Source organism: Parasteatoda tepidariorum, chromosome 2 (genome assembly GCF_043381705.1).
Source record: "Parasteatoda tepidariorum isolate YZ-2023 chromosome 2, CAS_Ptep_4.0, whole genome shotgun sequence".
Classification (NCBI taxonomy): Eukaryota; Metazoa; Arthropoda; class Arachnida; order Araneae; family Theridiidae; genus Parasteatoda; species Parasteatoda tepidariorum.
In genome coordinates this window covers 26512798-26533667 of record NC_092205.1, presented here as the reverse complement: position 1 = coordinate 26533667, position 20870 = coordinate 26512798, and the positions used below count along the sequence as shown (strand labels likewise).

Genomic DNA, 20870 nt, shown 5'->3' with positions numbered 1-20870 from the left:
ACTTCACAAGTGCAGCCATTTTGCTGATACCCGTTCCGACACATCTCGCATCCACGATCCTTCCACGTTGAAATTCAGTTAAATCACTTTTATTTCTCATATCTGAGCAAGCAACTCAGTATAACTGATGACTCACTTGTCCAGCATTCTCGTGTTATAGTTATCTTGCCCTCTAGCGGCAGCGCTGTGACGCAATAACTCATTTGCATAAAACTCTGGGGTGGTCATAATAATTTGGCCACTCAGTGTATATATTCCGCTCGGCAACGATGCCAACTTGCCGAACAGTTATATACATACTTCGTTAATAAATATTTTCTAGTGGTTACGAAATTTTAAGTTATTAATTGTGTATTTTTCATTTTAGTAATTCTGTTACCTCTACACATCAAGAATTCAAAGTTTCATATGAAATGCACATTATCTCGTATTAAACTTCAGTGTACAGTTATCTCGTAGTATACTTTTAAAGATTAGTCGTAGCTGTCATTATTCTACAAGTTTTACTACTTAATTCTCTACCAATTTATTAAAACATTAGTAGAAAGCGGAACAGTTGGCATCCCCGCGATGAGTGTCAAAGTACTGCCAAAATTTTAAAACATGTTCGCCTAGAATTGAATTTGATTTCATTACCTCTTGGGAGATTTTTTCTAGGATAGAGCAAAAGTTGTGTCAGTGCCCCAGGGTAACGAAAATGAACTGAGTCAGTGAAATGTTGTCGGTGTAAGATGTTGGCAGAAACAGCCCAAAAACATGAGATTTAAACTTGCTTGACGATCCATGACTATAGACATACCCCTCAACTACTATGGTATTTCTACAGTTTCAGAAAATAGTTTTTCTAATGGTAGCAGAGGTAATCTGTAACAATAAAATGGAAGAGTTAGTATGTCTGTGTGTGTGTCTCTTTCTTATAAATCTAGGACCGTTTGTTCTATTTTATTTTTTATTTTATCCGTCATTGAACAGCCGACCCAATTTTGAGTTTACGACTACTAATGTTCAACTCCGAAGCCTTGTAATTTTGAACCAATCCAGAAGACAAAGAAACTCCTGGATCAGTACCCCCAGAGGTGTTGATTTGCTACGTATGACGAACATTACAGAATAGTCCTTTAAGTATTTCTTGAGAAATTCAAAGAAATGTCAAAAACGGAAAGTGCCTTTTTCCATTATTCTTGGGTAGTGTATGGCAAAATACACGAAAAGTAAAATTAACATTAAGGAGTCCAAACTTTGGATCGTTCTCCTGATCAAACTACAGGAACCATATTTCCCGGATTGTGGCTACCCCCTATATTTTGAAGGTCAGAAATCCTAATCCGTCGAAAAAAGGTATAAAGGTCGGGTAAACAATTAATTTTGGCAAGATTAAATCGATAAACAAATCTATTTCGAAGGTGTCCTAAAAGAAAGAACGTAAAAATTGCCTGCAGTTAGAAAAAAAAAATTAAATAAATAAAATTTCAGCGCTACTCTCTAAAAGAATTTAAATGACCACTTTTCTTAAATGTAATTCTCTATTGATTATCATCATTATTATTAATTAAATAAAAATAATAATGAAGGATAAAGTACGATATTTGTGACACATATATCGTCGCTTTGAAACTAAACAGTGGTAACTCGAAAAAGCAAGTTTTTCAGGAGAACGATTTCTAACTTTTCAAGATGACGAATCGCGCCAATGCGATAACGATTTATCTGCTCTCTAAATTAATCTTATGGAACTCATGAAGATAACATGTTGTTTCTCTGAAAGGGTGATTTTTTTACACAAAATAACCAAACTATCTCATTTTTCGATTTTTTTGAGTTACTGCGGTTCAGTTTCAAAGCGACGATATACCGTCTTTTGGTCCTTCTTTATATTTCATTGCTTAATAAATTGTTTAGCCTTGAAATTATAAATCGAAAGTGAAACTTGATGTTACTACATAACTATTACGTAGGTTGTGACGTAACTTTTGTAGATGATGACATTTTATTGAGATTCATAGTTTTGAAAGGAACTCTTTCATTTAGATACGAGATTATCAGACGGCAGGGGAAAGGTGATTTCGACATTATTATTGAATATTGGAGTCGGTTGTTCAGCGAAGTATTGAACGGTGAATGTAACAAAATAAATGGAATGGGTAATAAAACAAACAGAACGAGTAACATAACAAATGGAATGGATGACGAAAATCAACGTGTTATAAGGCTTAAGATTGGCATTCTAGGAGAAACCTGTGAGTAATCTCACTATTTTATAATGACAATGAAATATTACTTTTTGCAATTAGGATCATGTCACTTTTTTTTCTACTAGAAATAAACAATTCTTTTAAAAGTTTAAAAAAAATATTAAGAAAGATAAAAAAAAAATTAAAAAATAAAGATCTTTTGCGCTTAAATGCAAAATAAAAAACGGACAACCCTGAATGACTTTCGAGTTAATCATCGGATTTTCACGTTCTCCGAATAAGCATACCTTTTTTTCGACGGATTCGGATGTCTGACCTCCGAAATATAATAGCCGAGAGAGGGCAAAAGTTTAGACACTCTTAATGTTAATTTAATTTTCTGTGTATTTCGCCATATCTTGAGAACTTTTTAAGCAATTTGAAAAATCTTTGTACACAAAAATTTGTTCATCCAAATACAATTACACTCAAAATATGACTTTTAGTACATATTTATTATTATTTTTTATTATTTTATTTGATAATGACTGAAAAAAAATTGATTTGAAAGGTATAGAATTTTTTACAGCACTTTAAAAGATGTAATTCTACATGGCAAAATACAAAATTTGAGTTCCTCAAAAATTGAAATTTAAAATTCAATTTCTCAGGAATTACTTGAGCGATTTTGCTCAAATGTTGTATTTTACTATATAAAATTATATTCTTTAAAATGATGTAATATCTTATATTCCCTACAATTAAAATTTCTTTTGACCATATACTACTTATATACGTGTCGCTGTTAAATAAAATAATAAGAAATACTGACTGAAAGTTATATTTTGCATGGAATTATCGTTGTATGGAAATATGGTGAAATACGCAAAAAGTAAAATTAACATTAAGAGGTCTAAACTTTGGACAGCTCTCCTAACTAGACTGTGGGGACCATATTGTTTAGATTACAACTATATTTTGGGGGTCAAAAACCCGTATCTATCGAAAAAAGTTATTTTGACTAAGTACGTTTTCGAGTCTGATTTCATAATTTAAAATACAGCCTACACTAATTAATTAACATATATTTCAGGTCACCACCTCGATAATCAATGTAATTGAGTCCTAGAAAGTGACGATCCAATCATTAGATCAAAAGCTACTCAGGGGGTCCATTTTTTTTATTTTGTGCACTGCACATAAGAATCTTTTGAAGATAATGACGGCTATTAAACAGATAAATTATATAATATGAGTTTAAATGCTTAAAGAAAATCTAGATATCTTTACCCTGCCATCAGCCTAAAATTAATAAAAGTCTCTCTTAAACGTATATTATTTACTTAACCCTTACTTCACAGTATTTACCAGAAACATTTATTAATCTTCCAAAAATTTGTCTGTTATTATTACGCTTTCACTTTTGACTATGGTTTAAATTAAGGGCTTGAAAATAAAATATCTAAACACACTACATTTTAAAGCAAAAAATAAGCTTTAAAAAATAATTTACTTCAAAAAATTAAAAGACACCATAAGCAAGTAAATGAGCATTTACGTTAAAAAACTTAAAATTAGTTTTTACATTTATTTGACACGTTTGATTGGTTATAAAAATGAATTTAGCTTGCCAATCAGTTTTTTTAGCCCTAGACAAAAGATTTCGGTTAGCCTGAAAAAAGTACTAAAAACTATTATTTTCTTATTGTTGACATTGAAGAGTTGAGACTTAACTTGAAGCTAAATGAATAGCTTGATGAATAAACATATTTAATAAATACTGTTCACATTAAATTAGAATTTATATAAAATGCGTTTTAGTTAAATTTGGCATGAAATACTTGTGATGCGGAAGGCACAAAAACAAAATAAACAGAAGGAATAGAGAATAACTAGTCCAATAACTAGTTAAATTCGAATATAAGATGACCAGAGTAACTAGTCCAATTTCGAATATAAGGATGAATACGGACTTAAAGCTCATATATAATTCTAAAATAATTTAAAAATGCTTGACGTCATGTCGCTTCATTACTCTTCTTCCAGTAAAAACCTCATTCGAATGTGTCGATAAATTTAGATGGAACTTTAGTAGGTCTCCCAACACTTGATGACTTGTAGGAAACAGCCTTCTTTAACGGTTCGTTAGAAAAAGTAACCATTTTCACTTTATTATTTGGAGTAGCCTATTTATGAATGGCTGGTGGTATGCTGACTGTGAATAATCGAAGAAGTGTTGTTTTTCAAGTCTGCAGACTGTTTCAAACGATTTATAGAGATGTTTCTGGAATTGTTAATGTTCTAATATTTGTAATCTTTAATGTTCTGGGGATGTTCTTCAAAGGTCCAATTATGTCAAGACGAATTTTGTCGAATCTTTCTAATGTTGGTAGATACCTCCCAAGCGATTTATATACACGTCGCTGTATCTTGGAACTTTGACAAGATAGGCAGGTCTTAATGAATTTCTTGGCATCCTTGTACATCAAAGGCCATGTAAACTTTTTTGACACTAACTATGTTATTGCTCGAGCTCCTTGAGGACAGATTACTTTTCGATAGATTACTTTTCGAAAACAATTGGAGGCATATATGGTAGTGGTTTTCGGGGAGAAATGTTACAATATAAATAGAAATGCAAACTTAGAGTTCATAAATAATAATAAAAGCAGAAAACATTATTTATGTCTTAAATGTGTGCCCATAAGCAGAATATTTTCAAATGTTCTGCAACAGGATTTATACAAATGTTCTGCAAGCATTTCACAACAAAAAAAGTCAACTTTACTTTAAAATACTATATTTATATTTATTAAAATACAGGATCATACACAGATACACTACATTATTTTTTAAACCAAGGTAAACATTCTTGATTTGTTACTTTTTCAAACAATTTTGAAGTACAAAATGATGATGAATTATTAATAAAATGCCGATGATATGAAGGTCCGAACATTAAAATAAATATCTTTCGAAGGGACAAGTGCCCAGATGATGCACCATTTGCAAACACAAACATTCGCTGGCCTGTTGTTCCAACAACTTCATCTCCATCGAAAGCATATGGTCTTTTAGAAACAATTCTGTCAATCGATTCACAAATTGCTTCTGAAATGGGAATGGAAAATATAAAAGTCATAAACTTTATAAAATTGGTAATCTATGAGTTTAATTCTTTTAGGGCTTGCTTAAGAAGCTCTCTTGATAAAAATGGTGATCGCAAGATTACCTCCGGTAATCTTGCGATCATCGGGGTAAGGGGAGCGGAGGCGGGGAAAGGGGGTTTCCCAGGAAAACGCTGTAACTTATTCGAGATACAAATTGTTCCGCAGGACTTCGTTTGTTTTGCGACGTACGTCACAGTTTCTTTCTGCTTCTGGGAATGTGTGTACTCAGATATGTAACCTAAGAATGTTTGGTTGAGCTATCCGCTGGTTTTGCTCAACTCTCATCTCGATTGAATACAAGGTTGTGTTGTCTGTTTTTCAAGTTTTCACTCACACAATCATTAGCACCCATTGTATAAATTATAGTATCGTAAGGATTGTCAAAAGTGTATAGTTATATTTTCTGTATCAATCTAATTTCTGCATTGGTATGTATATGTTTCTTTACCCAAAATAAAATGTAGCATCATTTCACAATAATATCGTCTTCAATTATCGTTTTGTATACTATTCACAATATTGTCATATTCAATGCACAGATGTGCATCATCCATAGCCGGTGACCTGTGTATATCAGAACCTGGCGTTGTCTAATATAAATAATAGAATAGAATAGAATAGAAATAATAAAAAGAATAGAATATAAATAATAGAAGTAGTTATTGATGAACTTTGACTTCATAGTACCAGTAATTTATAAGTACTATTTAAAAAAAAAAATTATGATAATAATACCTTTAAAGGATCCTTTGTATTATTTTCCTTTAAATGACTTTTAAAGAATTATAATGTAAAGGATCCGATCGTCAATGGTTTTTTGGAAAATATCTCCGATTGGTATGGCCTACATTGGCTAATATAGAACCTACATTGGCTAAATAATGGATATAGCATATCGGGTGAATCTGACAATTCTGTATAGGACCAATACTGACTGTAAAGTTTCTGTAAAATACCGGGAAAATCGGAAAATTCTATATAGGACCAATATCGGAAAAATATAGGCCCTTCGAACCCTTACTGAGCCAAGATTCATGAATATTGGCCCAGTGAGGACGCAAGTTATTTTGCTTCGAGGAACGTAGTAGTCAGCCCTGATATTATAAAGTTTAAGAATTTTAAATTCATGTCCAAAAAGCAATTAATTATTATTATTATTAGTTAGTATTAATTTGTTTTAGTATTAGAGTTTAATTATACTACGAGAATTAAACATTTCTTTTTCGTTCTTAGTCTCGCTAATTTGTTTTGATGAGCAAGAATAATTTATTTATTGCTTATTATTTCTTTTAAATTTCAGTTGGAGAAAAAGCATTTCTGATTCGAACGGAAACTAGAAAATTCGAAGGTAATTTACATGAAAATTAATTTTTGTTTAAGCATAATTTTTTAAAAATTAATTTAAAAAATATTAATTTTAAGGTAATAGTTTAATATTTTTACTATCAAGTATGATGCATTTATTTTTTTTAAAATAATATTCATGATAATGCATGTTAATTTAATGAACTGAGCAATAGTATCATTTGTGTGACGTATGAAAATTCGTTAGAATTCACTTTAGAAGAATAATTTATTGTACAGTAAAAAAAAAATTTTAATCTTGACATCTAAAAAATATTCTATCCCTCGAAAAACTGCTAAGAAAGTGATAAAAATATCTGATATCTTGAAATTTAGTCAGCTGAAGAAGATTATTCCTATTTTAAAAAATGTACAAGTTTTTCCCAAGCCTCATCGAACTTCTTGATCACCCTACATTCTGAAGAATTTTGAAAATAGAGATGAGTTATTTACTTGAGTTATTTGCTTCCGCATACAGTGAGGATAAACAACAACACCTCCGCATAAATTCATTGCAGGAGCACTGTGCATTATTGTAATCCCGGTAGCAGAATTTTCAGTCAATTTGCAATACTATCTTCATAATTTTAATTTTGTCTGCTACGCTAAAATAGTCAGATTGAAACTTTTATTATAAATATTAGGCTTACTTTAGCATGCGTGTGGGGTGGGTGGGAAAGAAAGAAAGGAAAAAAAAAAAAACCTCCTATCTAAATAACTTTTGGTTTAATAATCGGATCTTCATATTCTAGGACTCAATCTTAATGGCTCGAAGGGGTGACCTCAAATTTGCTAATTAATTTGTGCAGGCCATATTTTAAGTTATTATTATATTTAGAGGGTAGCTGCAATCTAGGGAAACATGGTCTCAAATAGTTTCGTCAAAAGTGCTCTCCAAAGTTTGGACCCATTAATATTAATTTTACATTTTGCGTATTTTACTAAACCGCGAGAACTTTTTAACCAAATTGAAAAATTTTTGCACACAATTTTAAAATTCGTTTATCCGAAGATAATTCCAAGCAAAAAAATTAAATTTTAGGAAATATTTTATTATTATTTTACTTAATAATGGTCGAAAAAATTTTGAATTGTACACAATTTTTTTCCTAGTTTGCTAAATATAATTTTACACGGCGAGATACAATATCTGAACAAAATCGGTTGAATTGTTCGTGAGAAATTGAATTTCAAAAATTTCAGGTATTTAATATTCGATTTCTCAGGAACTATTCGACCGATTTTGTTCATTTTTCAAGCATTCTTAAATAAAATATTTAAATATTAACTCAAAGTTATTGTCTGCATTGAATTATCTTTGGCTAAACGAAATTTATAATTGTGTGCAATAATTTTTCAATTCGGTTAGAAAGTTCTCGAGATACAGCAAAATACGCAAAAAGTAAAATTAAGGGATGCGAATCACTCTCCTACCCAAACTATTGAGACCATATTTCCCAGATTGAGGCTACCCCTATATTTTGGGTGTCAGAAATCCGAATCCGTTGCAAGAAAAGCTATGTTTATTCAGAGAAAGTGTGTTTTTCGTAACTTTAAATATCATCTGCACTTATTAATTAGCATATTTGAAGTCACCCACTAGAGCTACTAAGATTGTGAAGCCATGAGAACGATACGAGCCGATCACTAGATCAAAAGTTATTCAGGGTGGTTTGTTTGTTTTTATTTTTTGCTCACTGTACAGCAAAATTAGTACATATAAAGTAGAAAAAAATTATACACAAAATGTCGTAAAAATTTTTTTATTTTAATTTCTTAAAAAATTATTCGCTCTTAAATAGATGAATAATTGAATATTCGAAAGTTAAAAAATTTGGCATGTTTTTACAATCTAAAAGTAAACAATGGAAAGATTCCCGACTTAATCTCCTTTTTCTTGCAATTCACATTTTTTTTTCTCGAAATTCCAATTGATTTAAGTATATTATTTGGAAATTTTGTAAGTTATCATTTTTCTTCTGATTATATATCTGCGAATTAGCTCTAAAAAAATTTTGCTATAAGGACTTGAAACAAACAGTAATTGAGTACGTTTAGGATTTTAAAAAAAGGTCTTTTTGTTTCTCCTCGTAGTAATTTTCAAATCTGACTTTTTTGAAATCTATTGATGAAAAAAAAAATTCTGCATTTGCTATGACAACCTGCAGCTCTCGTATACGTGCTGGAGGATGTTTTTAACCCTTTAACTCATTTGGAATACCTGTGTGCTTTTTATATATTTTTTTCTGATGCTTCAATCACAAGCAAAAGTATATTTTGGTATTTTTCAAAAACTTATCCATAATTTATTTAGTGAATTAAAGAAATTTCAATGAAGAATAACTGTTTCTCTTAGATCTAAGTAATTGCAAATTTGAAAACTTATTGTTTGGAAATGAACCGTGTATGAAAGATTTTACCTTCCACGCCGTCACCTGTGTTTCATGCTGTATTTCATATCCTTAAATTATTAAAATGTTAAATATAATATTTTTCACTTACATTGTCCTAGATTAATACAAAATAATGAGAAATATGTTTAATAAGAGTTCTGCGTCAAAGGGTTAACTCTATTCTCTGTTATCTTCTGCTTGGACAATTTTCCATAAATTTTCAAATTTGTATCTATTGAAACAAAAAATAATAACAATTCAATGACCATTAATAGCAGTGATATCATTGCATAAAAATATAGAACATTGTTATGACTTGAGAAGAAAGAATAAATAAAATTTAGAAAGAAGGATTTTTTTTAAAAAAATATTAAACGCTTAAGAATGCACATAGTTGGTAGGGGAGAGTGGGGTCAATAACGACATTTTTTACTTAACTATTTTTAACTAATAAAAAATCCAATATATTATTAGTATTAATTGACAGACGAGTAAAGTAGACTATCCTCTACTAGAAAAAAAAAACCTTATTTTAAATGTTATTATATTAGTTATTAACAATTTTTGACAGTCATGCACTTGTTACAATTATCCCCACTTACGGGGTCTCAATTGTAACAGTTTATAAATTCAACTAAAACATAGTTGATTATACATATTATCATAGTTGTGATATATTTTTTTATTGATCAAAATAGTAGTGATATTTTAGGAGTAAAAATAATAATGAGCAGAGACCTAAAGGGTTAAACTTTTAATTTTAAGGGGTGAAAAATTTTAATTTATGCTGGAAAGATGACAAATAAAATAATGCACATGCAACATAATATAAATGATATAGGAAACTATTGGTGGTTCTTAATGAGCTAAGTAATGGTTTGTAAACATAAGATTATTTATTTTCAGCTGTTACAATCGTCCCTTTACTTATTGTTACAATCGTCCCCAAGATGCCATTTCAGCTTCACTTGTTAAAAACAATGCTAGTTAATTAACAAAACTAATCTTTTTTTTGAAATGTTAATTAAGGTGTCCACTTACATATTCGGTTAATAATTTTTATTCGTTTAAACAAAATTACTTTGTTACAATATAATATTCTAATACCAAAAAAAGTACTTACGTAGCATGAAAATATCTTTTGTGGTGCAACTCTTTCAAAGTAAATAAAAATGGTTGCCAGCAGGGGTGTACATGTAGATTTATTAAATACACCTTGTGCGCCACCTAGGAGCCAAATCTAGAACCCGACACTCGAAATTTTTGCTCTGTTACAATCGTACCCTGTTACAATTGACCCCACTCTCCCGTACTTTTACCTGATTATATTTTACTCATGTTTGTCAGTTAAAGTTTTACTTTAACTAAAGGGTATGTCATCATTTTAGACAATTTTAATCGGATACTCGACGGGGGCTACTACACTAAACAACTTAAGGAAAAGGATAAAACTGTGCAATTATTTTTTGGAGTTCATCCTGGCAAAAAGAGATATCGTGAATTATTGCCAATGTTAGTACAAAAAATTCATTTTCAATTCAAATTTGTTACATTTTAGCGTTAAATACAGCTTACTTTTTGCAAAATATAACATACTTACCGATAAAACTTTTATTTGATTGTACTACTTACTTACATCATTACTGTGTCGTAACTTAATTAATATTTATTTTTATTAACCATGACTAACTTTGTTGAATATTGTCTTATTGGGGAAAACTTTAAGGGACGGTATGGGACCATCACAAGGATTCAGAATTGCTCAATTAGTTATGCTGAATTAAAATTTTTATCACTTTCATCCTGATCAAATACTGATATCTGATACTTTTTTAAGCTAGGCTTGTTCCATTTTAAACTTAAATTATAATTTCTACTTAATTCTTTTCTAGTCTTAAACTAATTTTAAACTTTTAGAATTTTTGTCTTTCTTTTAACTGATTTTGGTAAATTTATATTATAGTATAATGAGAGCTTACGCGGGAAAAAAAGTTATTTAAATTGCTCATTTGCTTTACTTTTTACTTTCTATCAAATTTTATTAGAATATAAAGAAGAAAAGTTTGAAAAAGATAATGCAAAATTATTTTTCAAATTTTTTTTTTATAACTTACCTTTATTATTACAATTCTCTTTATAACAAATAATCTTGTTGCCAGATTGTTTGCTATAATGTTAGATTTCAATAAAATTTCCAAGCTTGTTGCCAGATTGTACGTGATGATACAATAAAATTTCCTGAATGACCAGAAGTGGGTGGGGCAGGAACATTGATTGACATTTACCTTACTAATAAGATAAAATCCTTAAGTAATAAAATCTTCTCCTAAAAGAAAAAAAAATACAACTGTTTTGATGAATCTACTTGAAATTTTTCTTTCCAGAATGTAGGAAAACCCACACGGTATTCTTCAGATTTTTGATATTGCGAATGGTTGGTCGTGTTTGCGGCTCTATGCACTTTTGCGATTTTTTTATTCTTTTCCTATCTTACAATGAATTGCTCGTATGACTTAGTTTCCTGTAGATCGCCAAGGTAAAGCATCACTGGCTGTGGACGATGGACCAGTGGTGTGTGTATGTGTGTGGGAATGAGAGTGTGCGATATCGATCCTCGTTAAATTGTTCCATCGTAAAGTACTCGACTTCACACACAGATATCTGGGCTGTCAAAGCGGGAAGCCATCCTTTCTATTAAGGATCAAAACAGTGATAGCGTGTCTTCAGATCATCCGGGGTGTTTACCGGACCTTCGCCATTATCCATTTTGCAGCTCTAAAGTAATTTAAATAAAGTACTACTACAACTAATTCTTTTTGTATGCCTTCTTTGTCCCTTCATTTTTTTAAACTTCCTGAATTTATTTTTATATTTACCTTAACAGCAAGTAAATATCGTTCAGTAATAAAATTTTCTCCTCGAAGAGCAAAGGCAACAATTAAAAGAAAATATTTATTGAAAATGCTGACAGATATATTTATTTTTTTTTTCTTCCAGAGCAATGAGAAATGCACACGGTATTCTTCTGGTTCATGATAATGAAAACAGTTGTACCTTTGGGAATATTGGAGAATGGTGTGCGACAATGAGGAAATTAGCTCCAGAAGCAATCATATTCATAAGTATTTATTTTATTAATTACTTCTGGTATTTGGGTCGAAATAGCCTGGTTTGTAGGGCGTTGGGCTCGTGTTCTTGAGATCATGAGTTCGAATCCCACGGGCCGAATAATCCCCGTGTATCAAATAGTGACTGGTGCATGTTAAATCTGCCGGAGACACAAAGTCTACCAAGTTCCGATAAAAAATCAGTACCTCTAGAGGTACTGAATTGGAGATTGGGCGTTCTCTGATTAAGGTTAAAATTGCGATCTGTGTATGAATGAATTGGTTCTCCCTGTAAAACGGGCTGTGACGTGTTCGTGTGACTTAAGGTGTATTCTTGGCCGTAGATGGTGTCACTGAAAAACAAGAAACGCGCCCTCTATCTTGCAAATTCGTTATGATCTCCCATAGCAGACTTGCTAGTTTTGGCAAGTGATAAGTAACAACTTCTAGCATTTTATTTTCACAGATAGCTTAAAAATAAATATTTACATCGGAGTATTACTTGCTGCTTTTAATTGGATATTACAGGGTTTCTGAAATAAAAATACTAATTTAAATCTTTTGCCAAGTAATGCAAGGGCTGTTTATGACCATGGAGTTAGCGTAATCTTCAGTTTGTATCCCTTAGGCTTGATACAAAATGCACATGCTTGAAACTTTAAAAATTTCTACATATGTCCATAGGGAAAAAATATGTCTGTATGTGTGCATTGTGGCATTTAGATGATACAAATTAGAAATGACATTGGAAATTTCATTTATAAAAAATATTTGGGTGAGAAAATATTTGGTTTGAATATATTAGTGAGGGTGAGACATTCATATGGTAAAACAACTTCTCGTGTCGAAATCTCTCCACTTCTCAGCTGCCTGTGCGCCATCTCATTTCTATAAAATGAACTATGTATTATGTTAGAGTATCCACTGATATAAATCAAGAACAGTTGCGTATTTAACGAATTGCGAATCTAACGAATTGAGCATTAACGCAAAAATAATGTTACATTCCCAGAAAAAAAATTTTCATTTATGAAAATTTTTTCTTTGGATTTCAAGTTTCTTTTAATGAAAATATTTTATAATTGACAGTTGGTGCTCGATCTGACCTTTTCTGTGAAAGGGAAGAACTTCTTAAAGAAGTCCAAAATTTTGCCATAAGTGAAAATCTCGAAATTTTTGAATGCCGTGCCAAGACTGGTGAAAATGTTAAAGAAGTAAGATATAATAAATTTAATTCAAGTTTTCATAAAAACTTACTTCACGATTCTCACCATCACTACATACATACATCTGATACGATAGTCTCATTTTAAAAATTCGTGAGAAACTGAAAAAATGGCAGCAAAACTAAGAGGATTAGACGCATTTCAATACGTTTTATATTCATCAAAATATTCAATTTCACCAATTTTGGGTTTCGAAACTTTAATATTGAAGTAATTAAAAATTATTATTAAAAAAGCTTTTTGAAAGAAGAAAATTTATATTTATAACATTCCTAATTAAACAAACGTAATTAATGTTACAGTTTTCACAATACTTTATTTTACGCTCACACTCGTTTCATGAGAAAACTTTTTTCTTTCTTTAAAAAAAATCCATTCTCGTCTTGTTTATCACTAATTTTTTTCTCACTTCACTCTCGTTTATATCAATCTGTCATTGCACTCTTTTTTTTTTTCATTTTGACAGACGATTTTGTTTAAAATTTCATTTTTATAAATTCTCCAGTCTACGCGTTCGTATAATTTTTCGCAATTTATATTTGACATGATCGAATATGTAGTTTCTATGTAGTTTCACATGTACACACACTATGTACACACACATGTAGTTTCTATGTTAATATTAATGAAATATATATTTGTAAGTGATTCAAGTTCTTAAACTTACTCGGAAATTTAAATTAAACTTTATACTATGCTTGAATGATCGTATTTTTCTGTTGGAAGAATGTACATATAATCGATGAGATATAAATCCAGATGTGACTTATATTCCATTTCAAAAATTCATGAATGTTAGCAATTTTAATATTTGTTCAATATGACAATTTGACTTTTTTGAATATTTGCGGAAGATTTATTCTAGAAGTATTTAGTATAATTAATTTATACTAAATTATTTTAGTTAGTATGATGGAGTATATTAGTAGAGGAAAAGGTGTAAATATGGGCACCCTCTTTTGTTTTTTGGATAAAGTTACTTTCAATTTGAAAATTTCTAGATTTTTATCTTTCATTAACAACTATAACAAGTTTCCTAAATGCGAGAAGGCAAAACAATGATTAACATCAATTATTTCATTTCAAAAACGACGATTTTCAAAAATCTTTTAAAAAAGCACCAGAAAAAATGGGGTGTAAATATGGGCCCTCTTCAAAAAAGCCACCAAAAATAGTTTAAAAACAGGATAAAACAATACAAAATGGTAGAGAATTTATTTATTACAGGAAAAAAAATTATTTACAGAAATCGCAAACATAACTGGCTCTTTCACCCCCGGCACAGTGCCCACATTTGGCACATAACGCATCTTACCCACACCTCTCCTCGAGTGTCTTCAGAGAACTTTCCATCACAAAAACTGCAAGTTGCATCGCTTGAGTCTGGTTTATCCCCACCGTTGACATTTATCAGATTCGTATCATCATCGCTGTAGATAAGAGGAGGGTCATCGAGTCTGATGAGTCCGATGATGAATCGTATCGTTGCGTGGGCCGAATTTTCTTTTTTTGAAGGCCTTTCGTCTTCCCACCCTGCCCTCTGGCCGGTCTCTTACCCCGGGAAAACTCAAGGACGTCTTCTTGAGAGCACTTGTCAAGCGTCTTGGTCAACTGATCCTTGTATGGTAATCCGGTGATGAGGCTGGACCTTGCTGCTTTGCGTCCACGAGTAGTGGTTATCTTCTTAATGTTGGGAACAGGAGATATGTCGAACGGAGAAATTGCACTTGAAGTTCCCGGGGAACATTGAGGTATTTCAGCTGCCTTATCAATTGGCATAACTAGAGCCTGATGTGCTAAACTCCACTAAAAAAAGTTGGTGTAATTATGGGCACCCTTTAAATGGGGGCCCATATTTACACCAACCCCACCTAAGAAGGATGGCCACTATCACAAGTAACCTAAAAGCGTGCGTGACTAAAGGTGTGCTTCAAAAAATAGCTTAAGATCTCCGCTTTCCGGATATCACTGTCAAATTATTTTTAACTGAACATAAGTACATGAAAAGAAAACGATTTCACATACCTCTCAAAAGTTTGCAGTCCAGAATAAACACCAATTTGCACAATAACTCACGCTGCATCCACACTACTTGAAAAAATGGTTTCAACTGCTCTGTACAATCTTATATTAGCAACTGGCCCCATATACAGTCCTTGCCGCCAGTCTTCAGTACCTCCCATAGTTACTAGGGAGGGGTGCCCATATTTACACCTGTGCCCATTTTTACACCTTCTCCTCTATATAATGAATTATTTCTTTTTGAAACACCATAAATAGTATACAGTGTGTTACAAAATTATAAGACCCCCCTGAAATATTCCTCGTTTTTATAGTACACTTCATAAAACATATAATTTTAAAATAGTGAAGCAGCTTAAATAAGTTGTATTTTCTCAAATAAATCAAAAAGTGAGAAAAATTGAATTGGGTTCACACGGCAAACGATTTTTTAAAATCTGGTCGAAATCTTTTGAGTTTTCAAAATCTTTTTTTATTTTATCTCTCAAAATCGTATGAAAACAGTAACTGTTAGCATCTGAGAAAACGCAGACGATAATATTATAAAGAAAGTGAGAATTTCATTTATTTATTCCCTTAAGAAAATTCAAAATATCACGCAGAAAAGGATTATCTGAGCTAGAAGAAATAAATTAGAAAATATGTTTTTCAAATGCTCCAGAAAATTGGAATGTTAATATGTAAGTTAATTAAACGCTCTAAAACTGCTGTCCATAACGTTTTAAGCAAAAAAGATTGTTATGTAAAATAAAAATACGGTAGGAAGCGTAAATTATCAGCTCGAGATAATAGGTACATTTTCAAACTTGCAACGAAACAGAACTTGTCTGCTCTCAAAATAACTCAACAGACAAGTAGAAATAGTACAAGTAGATTTTTCGTACAACAGTCTGATGCACTTAGAGACCAAATTCAAATGTTAAAAAGAAAGCCAAGAATGGTAAAGCATCATAAAGGACAGAGGCTGAAGTGGTCAAATGAGGTCATGGCCTGGGATTCTGCGGGGAAAAATATTATTCTTTTCGAAGAAAAGAAGTTCAATTTGGATGTCCTGGATGGTAATAATTATTTCTGGAAAAAATGGACTCCAGTTGTTAGCAACAACTACCCTACCAACCCCTTATACCTTATGGTCCGCATCTAAATGGATCAGACTGGAAATTTCGGAAAGAGACTGCGCCATACCATGTATCCCAATCAACTAAAAATTGGTTTCAGAAAGAAAAAATTTAAGTCCTAAGCCTAGTCTTGATATTAATACTATAGATAACTTGTGGGACTGCTTGGTAGGATAAGTGTATGCAAATAACCGCCGATATAGTTCTGTTTACGACCTTGAAGTAACTATCATGGAGGGATGGGACAAAATTCCTGAAACTTAGCTAGAAAACTTAATTGAGTCAATGAAAAATCCGAATTTTTGAATTTATCCAGAAAAATGATGGATCAACAGCCTTTCAGTTCAGTAAAAAAGATAATTTTAACTGGTGGTCTTATAAATTTGTAGCAGATTGTCGTTCACAAAATATTTATGTTTAAATATATCTCTTATATGTATATTTATATAGTAATTCATTCATTATTGGAAAATTTATATTATTAATAATAAAAGTTACAAAAACCACAGAGATCTTATAATTTTGTTACATTGGATATATATATATATTAATATTATACAATAGAGACAGTTACAGATAGCTAAAGGTTAAGTAATGTCTTAAATAATGATTTTTTTTTTGAGCAAAACTTTTTTGATCAGAAGTACTTGTAACGCAATATTAAAATAGGTTTGCAGATTTTTGAACAAATGACTTTGAGAATACTCGAAAGGAAAGAATTGACACCATTTATTCTTCCTGTTAAAACTGAAATAGAAGGAAAGTCTACCGAATGGGAGCAAGACAAGTACGGGCCTGCTACGCGCAGTACCGAGGAAGAAATACTCAATGGATCTGCTAATAAAACAGAAATTCTTCCCCAAAAAGATTCAAGTTATCCAGAAGATAGCGATTCGGAGTCTAGAGCTGAAGTCGAGAACATGATTGTGATAAAAGAAGATATTATTGGTACTCAATCAAGCAGCAAGTTAAAACCTTTAGAGCTAAACGAAAATTACCATCCTTCGAATGATGAAAAAGATGTGATTCCGAAAGTAGAAAATTAATGCTTTCAGAAGAAGAGATGCTACTAGAAGGAAAATGTCCAGCGTGGTTTGCTTGAAGAAAACAAACTGTTATTTGGTTCCCTCTAAGTTATGATATTTAAAGATAAGCTTGTTTTTCCAACACAGTTTTAAAATTTTATCTGACAGTTTTTCATTGTTATTTTGTTTTTGCAAATTCTACTTATAATGGATGCTACAAGACGTAGCAGATTGTACTTCTTGTCACTATAAAACACAGGCGATGATAGCTTTCTCTGTCAAAGATTCAATTGAAGACACGGTATGAAATGTGCAGATTGTGACTTCATTTTTAGATTAAGCCAACCCTAGTACTTTTTAATGTTTGGAACCAAATTTTAAAGCAATTTTTTTAATTGTTTTTGAAATATAATTATTAAAAAAAATTTTATTCACAGCAGTGACTTTTTTTAAAATTTGTTCTTTAAATTTTTGTTTACTTTGGAACTAATAATTTTTTGCAAGTAGGTATTTTATCTTAGCTTAAATGAAAAAAAAATTACTTAAATTAAAAATTGCCTTGTCCGTTTGGGTTTTTTGGTGCTGCAGCGGCGGCTGTCGTCGTTGCACAATTAACAAAAGGGTCGAATTTATCGGGCGTGTCTTGAAAAAGAAATAACTGAGACAAATATAATAAAAAATCTATCTATATCTGAGCTGTACTCTTAACCTAATATCATGCAAAGATAAGATTTGCCGAATGGGCCAGGTCTCCTGTAACTATAAAAAAAAAGAAAAAAAAAGTCTTTTCTATCTTATTTAAAAAATAGTACAACTTCAGTTTATTCCGCTTTATTGAGTACATCAATTAGACTTTTTAGGTTCTATGTCTTGAAATGATCAAATATGGAATTAGCTCAGTAGTTAAAAAGATAATGTCCTCATATGCTTTGCTTAAATCACAGACAAAGGAATTGATCTTCGTTTTCAATAGCGATCCCGCAGGAAAAAAATAGTACTTGTTTCATCAAGGTTATTCATCATCTGTTTCATCCTTAAAAATTATATTTTTATTTACGAAACGTGTTTTGAATCTTGTATATTCTACATAGTATAAATAAAATGCATCAAATAAAAATACTATTTTTTTGAAATGGTAATTTGGACGCTTGAAAATTATTAGAAATCATTTATAATTTTGTATCGTGTTATATGTTGCCAAACATAGTGGATATGGTTATTAGATTCTAATATCATGATTGGAATATTTGATGACTCGCGATGCAAGATATTCTATAATAACGAAATAGATAAATCTATTTCATTCGGAGGAAAGTGATTCAACACATCCATTTAGGTATTAAAATTAGAAAATAGAAAAACTCTATTAGAATTCTGTATCTTCTAATTATGAAATTAAAATTCCTTTTTTTCCAGGCGCAGCTAAATTTTAGAAAATGGATCAGAAAAGCAGATATTTTTAACATATTAAAAATTCATTCGGAGATATAATTGATTTGGAGATATAATTCATTCGGAGATTCAACACATCCATTTAGGTATTAAAATTAGAAAATGGATCAGAAAATCATATGTTTTTAGCATATTAAAAATTCATTCGGAGATAAGTGAGTCAGCACATACATTTAGGTATTAAAATTAGAAAATAAAAAAATTCTGTTGGAATTCTGATTTTAATTTTATGAAATTAAAATTCCGTATTTTACGGACACAGATGAATTTTAGAAAATGGATCAGAAAAGCATATGTTTTTAACATATTAAAAATTCATTCGGAGATATAATTCATACGGAGATATAATTCATACGGAGGTAAGTGAGTCAGCACATTCATTTAGGTATTAAAATTAGAAAATGGATCAGAAAAGCATATGTTTTTAGCATATTAAAAATTCATTCGGAGATATAATTCATTCGGAGATAAGTGAGTCAACACATTCATTTAGGTATTAAAGTTAGAAAATGGATCAGAAAATCATATGTTTTTAACATATTAAAAATTCATTCAGAGATAAGTGAGTCAGCACATCCTTTTAGATATTAAAATTAGAAAATGAAAAAACTCCATTGAAATTCTGATTTTAATTTCATGAAATTAGGAATCCATATCTTCCGGACACAGCTAGACTTTAAAAAATGTATTAGAAAACTGTTTGTTTTTAACATATTAAATATTCATTCGGAGATATAATTCATTCGGAGATAAGTGAGTCAACACAACCATTTAGGTATTAAAATTAGAAAATGAAAAAACTTTCTGATTTTAATTTTATAAAATTAAAAATACATATTTTCCAGACACGGTTAGATTATAGAAAATGGATCAGAAAAGCATATGTTTTTAACATATTAAAAATTCATTCGGAGATATAATTCATACGAAGATAAGTAAGTCAGTACATCCATTTAGGTAATAAAATTAGAAAATGGATCAAAAAAGCATAGGCTTTTAACATATTAAAAATTCATTCGGAGATATAATTCATTCGGAGATAAGTGAGTCAACACATCCATTTAGGTATTAAAGTTAGAAAATGGATCAGAAAATCATATGTTTTTAACATATTAAAAATTCATTCGGAAATAAGTGAGTCAGCACATCCATTTAGGTATTAAAATTAGAAAATGAAAAAAATCTATTGGAATTCTGATTTTAATTTTATGAAATTAATAAATTCTCTTATTTAAATTTTATTAAATTCTCTCTCTCCAGGTCTAGGATTTGGACTTGTAAAATACCCTGGTCTTCAGCTAGCAATTTCGATTGCCGAGCCACATAAAATGTTGCACTAAATTCTTCCTGAATTTTTCGAATACTCCAGGTTTTAGCAATATTGTTAGCAATTGGAGCTTGAGTCTGTTTCTTGAAATTTTTCCTTCAGCTGTGAAATCATAATAGATTCATCAGACAATGTTACAGAATTCATGCGTTTCCGATTACTATAATTGTCCTTTAAAACTTTTAAATTTTCTTCAATTTTTGTTTCACTATATTGCCCAAAACCAAAATTTTTTTGTTTTTACAGGAGATTCACCTAAAACACGTAATGTACTGTTCAAACTTCCCAATCATGCTTCTTTATCATTCCATATTTCCCTCTGAACATCCTCTTCGGAATCACTTTCGCTGAACAACCTAAGTTTTTCCACTGTTTCATTTATAACTAAGAAATCTGGCAATTTCGAGAGAAATATTCGACAAGAAGAGCATATTTTTTGCTGCAGAGATAAATTTGGGCATTTTTTAATCATCCTAGGTAGTACTTTTCTCAAATTCTTTTTGACATAGGTGTAG

The 20870-nt window shown here is 30.8% G+C and overlaps 1 long non-coding RNA gene across 1 annotated transcript; it reads left to right on the top strand.

The window, feature by feature from the left end:
• Positions 1 to 1931: 1931 nt before the first annotated feature.
• Positions 1932 to 18537, top strand: LOC107444411 (uncharacterized). The gene is made up of 5 exons (XR_001584126.3): positions 1932 to 2237; positions 6642 to 6689; positions 12076 to 12200; positions 13275 to 13399; positions 17221 to 18537. It is a non-coding gene; the product is annotated as an uncharacterized lncRNA (long non-coding RNA).
• The last annotated feature ends 2333 nt before the right edge of the window (positions 18538 to 20870 follow it).